Below are 14,499 nucleotides of genomic sequence, written 5' to 3'. Positions count from 1 at the left end.
ATGTATAGGTCAGGTGGTTTTATTCGAGGCGTCCTTTAAACAGAACTAGACCAAGTCCTACTGACTAAGTTGACGAGAGCAGGTATGTCATAATCTTGATGTATCCCAGTTGGCTTATTTTATAGATTTCACTCTATCAAATATTTTACTAACGCCTGGAAATGCAGTCGTAATATACTTCTTCTGCTTAAATCGCTCTGTGATGTATTCGGTCAACTTTACAACTTTAGCTTGCTATTATAAACATAAGTGACAAAAGAGCTTTCAAATATATTTATTAGTCATAAATTGTTATTTCAGAAGAATGACACTAATACTGGAGACATAAATTGCCTCGTGTAAGCGTTTGGCGTAAAAGATAACTACTACTATATTATTAGATATAGTACATAGTTATTTCCACAATATATATCACTTATCAGATAATTTTTTATAAATATATATTTAAGCCCTTTTCTCTATTCGGATTGCCGAATATAGGCCTCTCCTAATTCTCGCCATTCATCTCTGTTGTTTGTAAGACGTTTCCACATTGGCCCTGCAGTTCTTTTAATATCGTCGCTCCATCGCATTTGCGGTCTTCCTCGTGGTCTTTTGGCTTCATATGGCCGCCAATTCCCGATTTCTTTATTCCATCGGCCATCTGTAAGACGTTCGTTATGTCCAGCCCATTTCCATTTCAGTTTAGCTGCCAGTTCGACAGCATCTTTTACTGTTGTTCTATTACGAATGTTTTCATTGGTTTTATGATCTTTGAGTGAGATACCCAGCATCTGTCGTTCCATAGCTCTCTGAGTTTTTCTGATCTTCTCCATGTTTATTTTAGTGAATGTTCAGGTTTGAGCTCCATATGTAAGTACAGGTAGGATACAGGAATTAAATACTTATATATAGGTATATTGTTATTTTTAAGTACGTATGAGAGTCTTCCGAATGCTGCTTATCCTATTTTTACTCGTCTGGTTATTTCGGTAGTCTGAATATTGAATATTTTATATAAAAACTCTTAATACGCAGACATTTTACAAATATTCAAATATTTCAAAGACAAATAAAATTCACGTGCAAGTTAATATGGACAATGTTATCTAATACTACTGCTAATACCACCTTATACTCGAAAAATACAGCAAACAAATCCTCTTTTGGTAGGTATTAAATTACGCTTACAATCGCACACGACAAACATCAAAACCAATGAACTATCTTTAACAATTTAGAAATAAAAAATTCCTTGAAAATGTAATTTTTAAATGAAAATCTAACCGGAAACAAATCAGAAAACTACTAAAAGGTGCAAAGCGACTGTTGAAATTAAAAAAGGCACTAAATTAAAAGTATACTGTGTGATACAGAAATCAGAACACATCATAAAATATGGCGTATTTTGTTAAAATATCTACTTATATTACTTTAAAGAGATACACTAAACAAATTTTTAAAATTTCAATTCTTTTTTGTACTGATAAATGAGATGCACAACAAACTACTTAATTACACCATGAAAATATGAGAGAGAGTACTTGAAGAAACCGAAATATCCGATAATCATTTTGGCTTTATGCAAGGCAGATCAACAACAGACTGAATTTTCATTATAAGGCTTCTTCTTCTTCTATTGGCAGCATAACCCTGGATGGGTCTTTGCCTGTCTAGCTATATCCTTCCATTCAGATCTCTCTTGGGCCCTTTTCCTCCATTGTCTTATGTTCATGGTTTTCAGGTCATCCTCCATGTCATCCAACCAAAGGAAAAAGTTTTAAAACTTAGTAAGACAAAAACGGAATATTTGGAATGTTCATTTAAAGATGGAGTTGGTACAAATGATATATTTGGAGGGTGAAATGGTTGTGAAAAGTGTTAGTTTTAAGTGCCTAGGATCGGTTTTACAGAGTTATGGAGGAATGGATGGAGATGCATGCAATAGAATTAGGGTTGGATGGATAAAGGATAGAATTAAGTGAGTGGTGTATTATCATTATTATTATTATACATAAGCGGGGGCAGAGGAACTAAGTCCCTATTATGCCCAAAAACAAAGAAATTTCATTAATAACCTTTTAGTAAAAAACAAAAATTACAATTAAAAGAAATAAAATTACAATTTTTTGGTTTAAAAGAAAAACAATATTTTAACTATAATATTATAAAACGGTCAAGTCTGTTTTTGAACAAGTTGGTAGAGGGAGCAGAGACAATGTTATCGTTAAGGTTATTCCAGCACTCAAAAACTCTATTTGGTAAAAAGTTCTGCCTTGATCTTGTAGAAAAATTTTCTTTCTTCAGTTTGAACTGATCACCTCTGAGGCGTTCATCTTGATTAATGATAAACATTTCATCGAGATTTCCAAAATTGAATATTAATATTTTAAAAGTTGTAATTAAGTCTCCACGTTGTCGGCGAAATTCAAAAGAAATTAGGTTAGCCATACTAAGTCTTTCTGCATAAGAAGGTCTTCTCGGTCCCAAAGAAATTCGGGTGGCTTTTCTTTGGACGTTTTCCAACATAGTCTTGTCTCGAACCAGATCAGGATACCACGTTGGTCCAGCGTATTCAAGTATGGGTCTTACGTACAGAGTGTAAAGTTTACAGAATGATTGCATTGAAACTCTCGAAAACACCTCCGAATAAGATACACTCTGGAGTTCGCACGTTTACAAATAGAGGTAATATGGTCGGACCAAGTTAGGCTGCTGTTGATGTCCGTTAACAAAGTACGGCACAAGTGGGTTATTTTTACCAATTCGAAGCACTACACATTTTTCCGCGTTCAAGGGTAGTAACCACTGGGAACACCAAGTTAAAGTAGAGTCCAAATCCATTTGGAGGGTTAGCTGGTTTGTGATTGGATTGGCATATATTTTTGTGTCATCAGCGTAGAACGATATTTTACTTGAGACATAATAAGGAATATCGCAATATTGTGTGACAGAAAAATTTCAATGAAGCTGAAGGAAAAATTCTATAAAACAGCCATAAGACATGCTAAGAGCTGAATGTTGGGCGGTTTAAAATAAAGAGTAACAACGAATCCTTGTGGCGGAAATGAGAATATTTAGATGGATAAGTGGAGTCACAAAAAAGATAAAGTTAGGAATGAGTATGTTAGGGGAAGTCTAGGGGTGGCACCAATTGTAGCCAAGATTAGAGAACATTGGTTAACATAGTTTGATCATGTCTAACGTAGAGACGTTAATCACCTAATATAAAAAATTGCTGATGACGATAATGATGATGATGATGATAATTATAATGATGATGATGATAATGGCCTTTCTGAGCCTTTTCCGACGCCGTTTTCTAAATTTAATTGAAACTAACAGTTACCGAGAAGTGTTTAAATGTCACAAAATTGTTTATAATTAAAAAAATTCCTGATGCGGCGTAAATATTCCAATTTTACTTCTATAGAATTCGTTAGATAGTTGACGTGCTCTGTCATATGCAAAAAATTGGCAAACTTCTAAAACTGGCTTAGTTTTATTGTACAAGATTTTAAAAAATTTAAATTAAACAAATAGATCGCCAAATTATTATGCGACCTTAACAAAAAATTGCTAAGGTCTAAATTATTTCGGTTGCGTTTCTAATAAACCTTGTTATAACAAAAAATGATTATTTCTTGAAGTATGTTTTATAAGGTCAAGATCCTCTAAATTTGGTAGATTACGAAGGTTGGGTTTTAAAAAACATTAGATACTTCAGTCTAACTATTGTTCTTGTGAAGTGATGTGTATGTGACATTTTAAGGAAATTTGTTAATTTGAGTAATTGATATAGATAACGACTGTAAGGTGTGCGTACAAATAGGTATGTGTAGAGCAGCGGTCGGGGAACATTTTTAATCATTACCCCAAAATATTTTTGTGTAAGTTGATATTACCCCATGGCGAAGAGCAAGAAAAAACGAAATCGCCTCTTTTTAGTATCTTTCATGTTATAGCCCCCATGATAATTTTGAAAAGAAAACAATAATTAAAAATTTAATTTAAACATCATTTATTCAATTTATCAATGTAATACCTAGTAATCCATAACTTTCACCCCCACAGAAAATATAAGTAAATGATAATTTCTTGTTATTTTGTCATACAAGAAAAATATCATATGAATTACAAAATAACGAGAAATTATCATTTGCTTATATTTTCTGTGGGGGCGAATTTTCATGGGAGAGGTTTCATGTTCGATACAATTGCTTCAAAATTGGGACTTGCTGTAAGAGCGATTTGAACACAGTCTTCAGCGTTTAATCGATTTATGTTCTTCGTTTTTATGTTCATTAGAGTGGAAAAGCCTTGTTCGCACAAATATGCTGTTCCAAATGGCAACAATTTTTTAACCGCATCTTCATGTACAATCTTAAAAGCTTTTGCAGCTTTTGACATCCAAAAAGATAACAGATTTGGTTTACTCTCAAATTGAATATTAGATCGAAGTTCAAGAATTGCTTCTGCTAAACCTGAAGGTTCTTCTGGTATCATAGCAATTTCACATGTAAAAGGATCTGCAATGCAACCGAGAGTAAGTGTATCAAGATCTGGAAAGTAATCTGAAAACCGCTTTCTGAGTTTGATAAGATGTCTTACAATTGTATCCTTGATGTCAGCAAAAGTCATATTTTCGCTATCTTCCAAAAACAAAGCTAACCTTGAAAAAGTAGCTGTCTTGTTCGGTTCTACTTTCTGTCTCCAATATTGCAGCTTTAACCCAAACGCTGACACTATTTCTCTCGCTGAAATGATATTAATATTCTTTACTTGCAATTCTTTGTTTAATATATTTCAATACAATCAACCATAAAAATTTCGACTTCAGTTTTGAGAGTCCATACTTGATTTAGTACATTTCCGCGAGAAAGCCACCTTACCTCTGTATAATAAAGTAGGTCCGTATATTCAGCTTCACTGTCCTGACATAATTCACGAAATAGCCGCGTGTTTAGTGCATGTCCCTTGATAAAATTTACAATCTTGATGACATCATGCATGACAGCTTCCAGTGTAGGTTCTAAATATTTGACCATAAGGGCCTGGCGATGGATCATACAGTGAGTAACTTCAATATTTGGGTTATTTTTTTTACAAAAGCCGAAAAACCATTAATATGATCCAGCATAGCTGGAGCTCCATGCAAAGATTCAGAAATACAGTTTTCCCATTTTAAACTTTGCGCATTGAAATATTCATTTACTTTATTGTAGACATCAATTCCACGAGATCTCAACTCGAGAGGAGAACAAAACAGCCATTCCTCTTCAAAATTATCTACACCTATGTAGCGAACATATACCATTAGCTGTGAATTGCTACGAAAATCAGTTGTCTCATCAAGCTGAATAGCAAAATATTTAGCCTGTTTAATACGAAAATAACCTGTTCCTTTACATTTTCTGTTAATATAGAAATTTGTTCTTTCACAGTTGTTTTCGCAGACAAGGGCACTGAATTCAGTTTCTTTGCTTCTTTTTGACCACACATAATCTCTGCCATTTTTACAGCAGCTGGTTTAACCAAATATTCACCAATAATGTATGGTTTCTTATTTCGTGCAATCAATCAGGCTACTTCAGAGCTAGCCCTTGATGCTGGACGCCGATCAAATATACCAAACAAGTTGCTATTCAATATTTGTCTTTTAACAGGTATTTCTAAATTTGCAAAGTATTCTCGCGGTTTGGAAGACAGGTGTGAATGCAAATTATCTAAATTGTAAATGTTTCTTCAATTGACTTTTTTTGAAAGATTCTGAAGTCAGTACCTTCACACATATAACACACTCTGGTTTCATTGTACCATTGTCTTCTATTTATGTAAAGCCGTAATTAAGGAATTCGTCTTGGTATGTTCTTTTTCTATTTGCTGCCATCTTAAGGGAGACAGAAAATAATAGTTGTAAAATACTTGAATTAAATGTTTAAATTGCGGCTTATCTTGATCAATATATCGATGATTAATGATAAAATGGTGATCTTGTCAGCAACTAATTAGTAAAAACTCGCTCTCTGACTCGTCAATATATTTGTATCTTGACGGCATAGCACGAACTGAGCAGGTAGTCGGGGCCGGGACTGTGCTTTACTACGCAAAGATATAACTCGAGAACACTCTAGTGGTGGAGAGTAAGATGGCGTGGCCTGCATATGTCGCTAAATTGTTTAAGATGAAAAAATACTAACAGGTTTATAAAATAGCAAATTAAGAATATATACTTTTTACTCACAAAAGTTTCATTTTTACCCCCAAAAATTTAATTTTTACCCCATTTGGGGTAATTTACCCCGGTTCCCCGACCGCTGGTGTAGAGTATTATCTTTTATTTTATTACAGCGTTTGTTTTGCATGAAATAGTGTCGAAATTAAAAATTATTTTTTGTATGTCAAAACGGATCAAACGCTTGTGGGGAGTTTTTTTAAACCGGAGCACGTGTTTTAATGCTCTTTGCTAGTTTTCTCCATTTTTCATAATTCTCATCTTCACTCAATTAACAGCCATAATAATAAAACCAACACAATGGCTTTTTATCTGCTAAGTATATGACTTTTCTAAGCAATAACTGATCTCAACGGACTTCCAATCAGGTTGTTTGTCAAATCCTTCTTTTCACTGGAAATATGATGTGACAAGGCAGTGAAGAAAAAAGGTGTGATAAATTGTGAGAACAGCAGACTATGGCACTCTAATGGATTGGTGTTGAGTTGAAGTGAAAGGAAATTTGCCTCTTAGTCCTTAGAAGGTTCTGCCCGTTGATGTCCCCATGCCTCCACGACTATCAAATAAAATTCAACCTAATTGTTCGTCTAGTGTACTCGGTAGACGAGTCCTTGATGAATGAAACATCGAGTGCATTGACGCTTTCTGAAATTGATTCTTCTTCTTCTTAACGTGCCTCATCCCTAAGGACATTGGCGATCATCATGGCCCATTTGACTCTATCTGCAGCCGTTCTGAAAAGTTCTATTAACGTTTTCCCACTCCATTGTCTCAGATTCTTCAGCCAGGACGTGCGTCTTCTCTCTGGTCCTCTTTTGCCTTCCACCTTCACTTGTATGACCAGCCGCATCAATTCGTATTTCTCGTTTCTTTTTTCATTCTTCGTAGAGTTTCCGCATTTGTTATGTGTTGTGTCCAAGATATTTTCCACATTCTTCGATAACACCATATTTCAAAGTTAATGAGCTTTTCTCCGTCACCTCTGTAATTGTCTAGGCCTCAACTCCATACAACAGGACAGAGAACACGTAGCATCTCAATACTCTAGTTCTAATTTTGATATTGAGTTTTCCATTACATAATATTGCTTTCATCTTATTAAAAGCACTTCTAGCTATCTCAATACGCCGTTTTATTTCCGTACTTCTATTCCATTCTTCATTTAGTTCGCAACCTAAGTACTAATATCTGTGCATCCTGCCTAAAAGTTTTCCTTTAGCATTAACACTGTCTTTCTCAATCTTGTTCTTGCTTACCACCATGATTTTTGTGTTATTTGTATTCAGTGCCATTCCATACCTTTCGCAATATTGGGTAATGTGATCAACCAAGATCTGTAGTCCTTCTCTGCTGTCCGCAAGGAGTATTGTGACATCTGCGTATCTAAGATTATTTAGAAGTGCTCCGTTAATAAATATGCCTTCATTTACGTCTTCTAATGCCTCTTTCAGTTTCGAAAATACGTATAGCCCTGATGATCGCCAACCTTCGGAACGAAGATGGCACTTGAAGAAGAATGCCTCTTTAAACAATTCTTCTGAATACACATTAAAAAGTAAAGGGGAAAGCACACATCCTTGTCTTACTCCACGATTTATAGGTATTTCTTTTGAATTTTTGTTGGTCTATTCGTATTATGGCTTTCTGATATCGGTATAGATTGGCAATGATTCTCACGTCATCGTCATCTAATTCTGTGTTCTGCAGTATTTTTGCCATTCTTTGGTATTGTAGTTTGTCGAAAGCTTTTTCGAAGTCGACTATACATATGAATACGTCGCAATTGACATCTCGACATCGTTCGATTAGTGTTTGTACCAAAGTCTTTTCTGAATCCCAATTGGTTTTCAGCTATTCTATCATTAAGCTTTTTATACATACGTTCGCGTATCACTCGTAAGAACACATTTAGAATATGGTTTATCAAGCTAATTGTCCTGTGCTCTTCACACTTCATTGCGTCTGATTTTTTGGGTATTGGAATAAATATTGATATTAACCAGTCTTTCGGAATCTCTCCCGTATAATAAATGCCATTAAATAATTGTATTAGTGTGCCGATATAATTTTTTGTTAATATTTTTATGATTTCTGTAGGTATTTCATCTGGTCCCATGACCGTCTCTTTTTTTATATGTTTTAGCACTTTTTCAATTTCGTCTTTGGTGATTGGTGGCCCATTTCTTCCTCTTGGATCAATGACCTCAATTTTCTTGCCGTCTTCGAATGGCGCTTTTATGTATTCTTCCTATCTGTTTATTTTATCTGTACATTTCGTTATTATCTTGTTATTTGTATCCATGATATTTCCGATACCCTTCTTCTTGTATATGCCAGCTGTCTCTTTGATTTTCCGGTGTATGTTAAAACTATCATATTCTTTATCTAACCTTTCTATTTCTTCACACTTTTCTAATAGCCACAGTTCCTTAGCTTCTTTGATTTTCTATTTGATTATGTTATTAATATTTTTGTACTGTTGTTCGTTTTTATTCTTGTGTGTCCCTCTTTCCGTCATCAGTCCTTTTATCTCTTGTGTGATCCATTGTTTATTTTTAGATGATGTGTCTTCTTGAAGTTTTGTTTTGTGATATTTGTCAAGATCTCTACTTTCCTCCATTTATCTGTTGTTGTCAATTGCTTTTGCCTTTCTACTTCCTGAACTTCTTTGTGCACTTGTTGTTTGATTTGTTGGTATATATTTCTTTTAGTTTTCTCAGATTGATTCTCGGTGTTTTGGCAATTGTTTTTAACTTAATTGTAATTTATTAAATAATGTAAAAAGAGTAGATATAAAATAATTATAAAAATGAATTTTAAGTGTATAAATATATATATATATATATATATATATATATATATATATATATATATATATATATATATATATATATATATATATATATATATATATATTAGGTGTATATGGAATAGTTGGAACGATAAGAAGGAAGAGGGATTGAAGATGAGTGGTATAAATGTTCTGGTCGCGTGTTACGATCGTATAAACCATAAATAAAGTAAAACTATCCACTATGTTCCTTTCTCGTTCTGTCTAATATCTCCATATTTGTCATTTCGCATAGTCCATGCATATGTCGTCGGTGGCCTTGTTTATACCGTATGTTTACGACTTGAAAAGGAACCATGGCCGATAAGGAATTTAGTGTAAACAGAGAACCACATACAATGATGACAGTAAAAATATCCTATTAGTGTTCCTACAGTGAATCATGATGAAAAACCAGGAAAAAACCTATGATTTTATATATGTGTTATTATAAAATATAAATGATGTATCCTAGATTATGTTAATGACTTCCTAATAGTGGTATTTTCTTTCTATTAATAAAATTTTCTCTTTTAATGTGGGTAACTAAATCATACTGCATTCTGCCGAGGAATTTGCTACTCGATTGGTTTTGTTTGACATAATTACAGCCACTTCTTTGATTTATTTCTTCTTCTTCTTCTTAAGGTGCCATGCATTTCTGCGTAGGCGTCCACCGTACATCGTCTTGTCAGGTGAGATGTTAAATAGTCAGGATTAAATAATTCTGTTTTTAGCAGCATTGCGAAGCATTTCATAGCTGTGGATTCCTGATTTATTTGTAGACTGTTTATTTATTTCAATTCCTATTTATAATACCTACCATGAATTCTCCGTAGTGAAATGTCAACATTTTTATTAAATAGTATACAACCATTTGCAAGTAATAATAACACATTTATAAAAAATGCACAGTATTTTTTTAATAAATGATTGAATATTACATTTAATTCAAATGATATTATAGTGAGTTTTCACATAAAGAGTTTATTTACAAATGTGCCATTAGATAAGACTGAAAATAATCAAAACAAAATTAGAAAATGGTGATAAATTGACAACTAAAACAAGACTGAACATATCAGCTATAATGGAGTTATTGACATTATATACTAGATAATACCTATTTCCTTTTATAAACATAATTTCGGTCGAGCAATGGGATATGCTTTATCTCCGTTATTAGCTAATATATTTATGAAAGATTTTGAAACAAATATTATTTTTAAACAAAGTTTGAGAAATGTACTGTATCATCATCATCATCATCACGTAGCGCTACAACCCTGGGTGGGTCTTGACTGACTGTACAACTTTTTTCCAATTTGTTCGGTCTTCCATCAACCTAGGGTCAAATGGAATGTTCATTTTCCGGAGATCTGCTTGGATGTTATCTCTCCATCGCATTCTGGGACGTCCGTCCCTCTCTTCTTCTCTTCCCATACCAATTTTACAAGTCTATCGTTATGCAGTCTATGCACGTGGCCTGTCCATCTTAGTCACTGTGATTTAATTTCTTGGACAATATCGGCGTCATTGTAGAGTGCTTTTAATTCGATATTGGTTCTGATCTTATACTGGTTTGTGGTGATCTCATGGCGAGGTCCGAAAATTTTTCTAAGTATTTTTCGTTCAAAGCGTCTGAGCTTTTCTTCGTTTGCTTTGGTCATGGTCCACGTTTCGCATCCGTATGTTATTACAGGTCTGACGATGGATTTATAGATTTTGATCTTTGAACTTCTTATAAGATTTTTTGATTTTATGAGCTTATCCAGTGCGAATAGACAGCGGTTTGCAGATTGGATTCTGTCTTTTATTTCTTCAGTAACATCATTGTCAGCTGTGATTACGGCCCCCAGCTACTTAAAACGTTGTACTCTTTCAAAATTGAAGGTGTTGATCGTTACATTTTGTCCTATTCTGTCTCTTCGTGTCGTTCTATTTATACACATATATTTCATCTTCTCTTCATTAATCTTCTGCCCTACTTCTCTTGTTGCTCCTTCCACCTTTTTGAAGATGTCTTTCGTGGATAGGATGGAGTCTCCAACGAGATCTATATCATCTGCATATGCGAGTAATAGCTTGGGACCTTGAACCGATAGCAATTCTGTTTTTATTTCGGCCGACCTCATGGCTTTCTCTAATACAAGGTTAAAAAGTAGTGGAGATAACGCATCACCCTGTTTGAGTCCACTGTTGATTTCAAAGTTGCCAGACAGTTTATTATTTACACGTACTTTTGATATTCCACCCTCCATACAGACTTTGGTCATCCGAATGAGTTTCTTTGGTATTGAGAGCTCCGCCATGGCATTCCATACTAGGCTTCTTTCTACGCTATCATATGCCTGTCGAAAGTCTATGAAAAGATTGTGTATGGGTCTGTTATACTCCCAACCCTTTTCTAGAAGTTGTCTCAGCCTGAATAGTTGATCTATTGTTGATCTGTTTGCCCTAAAACCGGCTTGATATTCGCCTAGGACATTTTCAGCATAAGGGATTAGTCTACTAAGAATGATGTTTGAGAAGGTTTTATATGCCGTGTTTAGGAGTGAAATTCCTCTTTAATTCGCGCATTTTGTTTTGTCTTCTTTTTTGTGGATGGGCACCATTATGTTTTCCTTCCATCGTGCTGGCATCCTTTCTTCTAACCATATGTGTGTTATTAGCTGGTGGATTTGGCGATGTAGTGTGTCTCCCCCATATTTCAGAAGTTCTGCTGGTATATCGTCCGTACCCGGCGCTTTGTGATTTTTCAGCTTATTTAAGGCCTTTTGGGTTTATTTAATGGAGGGATTTTTGACGGGCATGTCGGCTGTGATATAGATCTCTTCTTTGTGCTGTTCTTCCTGTATGATGTTTAGAAGGTCAGTAAAATACTCTTTCCATTCTTTAGTTACTTCTTTACCGTCGATTATCATACGGCCTTGCTTGTCTCTCAGGGTATGGATGGAATTGGTTCTATGTCCTCTTTTCTCAGAGTAAATTGCTTTATAGAATTCTCTGGAGCCTGGTTTGGGCCGGTCTCTCTCCATAGCTTCATATTTTTGTTGTTCATAGTTTCTTTTCTTTGTGCTTATTATTTTTTTTGTTTCTTTTCGGCAGTCGCTATATTCCTTTTTACTTTAGTCTATTTGCAGTTGTATCCAAGTCTTCCTTACTGTTTGTCTTTTTTCCAGCTGTTTCCGACATTCCTCGTCATACCATTTTTTTGCTCTCTTTTGCCTACTCCTTCCAAAGATCTTGTCCGCTGTCTTGGTTATTATTTCGGGTCGTTTCCCATAGCTGTTCTATATCATTGTATTCTCTTTCAGAGATCAAGATTTGTTCAAGTTGTTCTCTACAGTTTTGTTGTTTCTCTGTATTGTGCATTTCGTCCATGTTCCATTGTGGGTTTATTGTTGTTTTATTGTATTTGTGGCTGGATATTCTGGATTCTGGATCTGGGCTAGAAATCTACTGTATGGTGGAAATAATTAGATGATTTGTTCTCAATATCGCCTTATGGATCAGAGTTAATTGACCCATTGCTGAATAATATAAACTCTAAAAAAGAGACAATTATACTTACCATTAAAAAGTAATATCATAACACACTACCATTTCTACATATTTTAATCTCGAAGAAGGAAGCTGGATATAAGACTCAGGTGGATAGAAAACCAATGCACAGCAATAATAGTAGCCATTAAATCCTTATATAATGGAGCCAAAATTACTTGTTCTAACGAAAATTTGTTTTTAGAGAGAAACATATTTGTTAACATATCTTTTATTAAAAAATGATTATTCTTAGTTATTTATGAATAAGGTACTTCAAGAATAGACCGATGGAACAAAACAACTATATCTTCACAAAAATACTACGAGGAAAATAACAATACCATACATAAAAGGATTACCGGAAAAACAATGAGAAATAAATTTAACATTTCAACAACATTCAAAAACACAAACACATTGAGCTCTATTTGATCTAAAACTAAATCCAACGATAAACAAGAAAAAATAAGAAATTTAATTTATAAAATACCTTATAACTGTGAACATTTTTATTTAGGTCAAACATTACCACCATAAAATGATATAAAATAAGTGAACAATAATTTTATATCAAAAATAGAAAATTTGATAGATCTCAAAGTTTAGTTCTAAAAGAAACATAGTAAAATGAGAAAAATCAAAGAAGCAGCTCTACTTATGTTAAATAAAACAAATTGAGTCACCAATTTCTCGGTAGAATGCAGTATTATTTAGTTACTTATATTAAAAGAGTAGCTATGCTACTAATACTATATTAACTTTATTCAAGTATATGCCCCTACAGAAGAAAAACCAGAAAGATAAATATAAGAATTCTACCAAGAGATCAAACAGCTAATGAAGATCGCAAAAAAAATGCTGTAAACATTATTATGAGAGATTTTAATGCCAAAGTAGGTGAAAGGCAGTCCGTCCGAAGGTGTAGTCGGCAACTTTGGTTTGGGCCCAAGAAATGATAGAGGAGAAATACTGGTCCAATTTTGTCAAGAAGAAAATCTATTGATCGCAAATCCCTGTTTTAAATTACCAAAAGATTATATACATGGAAAGCACCTTTTTTTTTCGTCTTTATATAGGGGGGTCTGAAATCTTCGAAAGACATCTCAGTCCAGGACGCCGCCTAACTAACTTTAGTACCTCGGGAACTATCCCGGCGATAGTTCCCGAGGTACTTTAAAATGCCATCTCGTCGCCGAGTCTACGCCGAACGCCTACCTGCTAATCCAGACCATCCTCTGTCATCCAGCGATCCGGAAGCGCAATGGCCGCTGTAAGGCTGGCATCACATCCGAAGCACTACCTTTATTCATTCATTCTCCATTCATACACATCCACACTCTATTCATCAGCAAGGAGGCTCCCTGTCTCATTCCAGGTAGCTCGTAGAAGACACTCATCGCTTGTGTTCGGCATCATTCCCAGATGGGCATTTCCTCCTTCCCCACAGTCTGACTCACGCATTCTAACTCATACAGTGTGACCCACTTTTCTAGCTTCACCTTTCAGCATCATTCACTCTTACCTTTAGCGTTGGTCCAGCTGGCTTTCTTCCTCTTCCTTTTTCTTGATCACTGCACGGATATAGCTGTGTATGTTAGTCCAACCTAATTTATTTTCAATCATTCTCTCAATCATTTCTCTCACTGTAACAAAATTCACAGCTGTCTCTCTCTCTCCATTCTGTTCCTTTCCACTATCCATCTGCTGCAATCTAACATCGTATGTGTCACAGTGTCCGAGTATCCACAGTATAGGCATTCATCTGTATCAGCCTTTCCGATCCTATAGAGGTAGGCCCTAAAACACCCGTATCCTGTGAGCACCTGTGTTAGGAAATAATCAGCATTTCGGGATTAGCATTTTTGTCCACTGTGCCACATCTTCCATGTTGTTTCATTCTTCTTGCATC

At 34.8% G+C, this 14,499-nt stretch overlaps 1 protein-coding gene across 3 annotated transcripts in view; it reads left to right on the top strand.

The window, feature by feature from the left end:
- The window catches only part of LOC140449779 (ATP-binding cassette sub-family C member 4-like), a 119,368-nt gene that overhangs the window by 15,885 nt on the left and 88,984 nt on the right, over positions 1-14,499 (top strand). The window contains exon 1 of one of the 3 annotated variants that reach the window (XM_072543125.1): positions 3,707-3,811. The exons of the other annotated variants lie outside the window; for them this stretch is intronic. The gene's annotated coding sequence lies outside the window, so the exon portion shown is untranslated. Of the gene's footprint in view, positions 1-3,706; positions 3,812-14,499 lie in introns of those variants that run through there. 3 annotated transcript variants of the gene reach the window in all.

This window comes from Diabrotica undecimpunctata, chromosome 9 (genome assembly GCF_040954645.1).
Source record: "Diabrotica undecimpunctata isolate CICGRU chromosome 9, icDiaUnde3, whole genome shotgun sequence".
In the NCBI taxonomy this organism is placed as follows: Eukaryota; Metazoa; Arthropoda; class Insecta; order Coleoptera; family Chrysomelidae; genus Diabrotica; species Diabrotica undecimpunctata.
The sequence above is the reverse complement of the archived record's forward strand: the minus strand, read 5'-3'. Positions and strand labels throughout refer to the sequence as shown.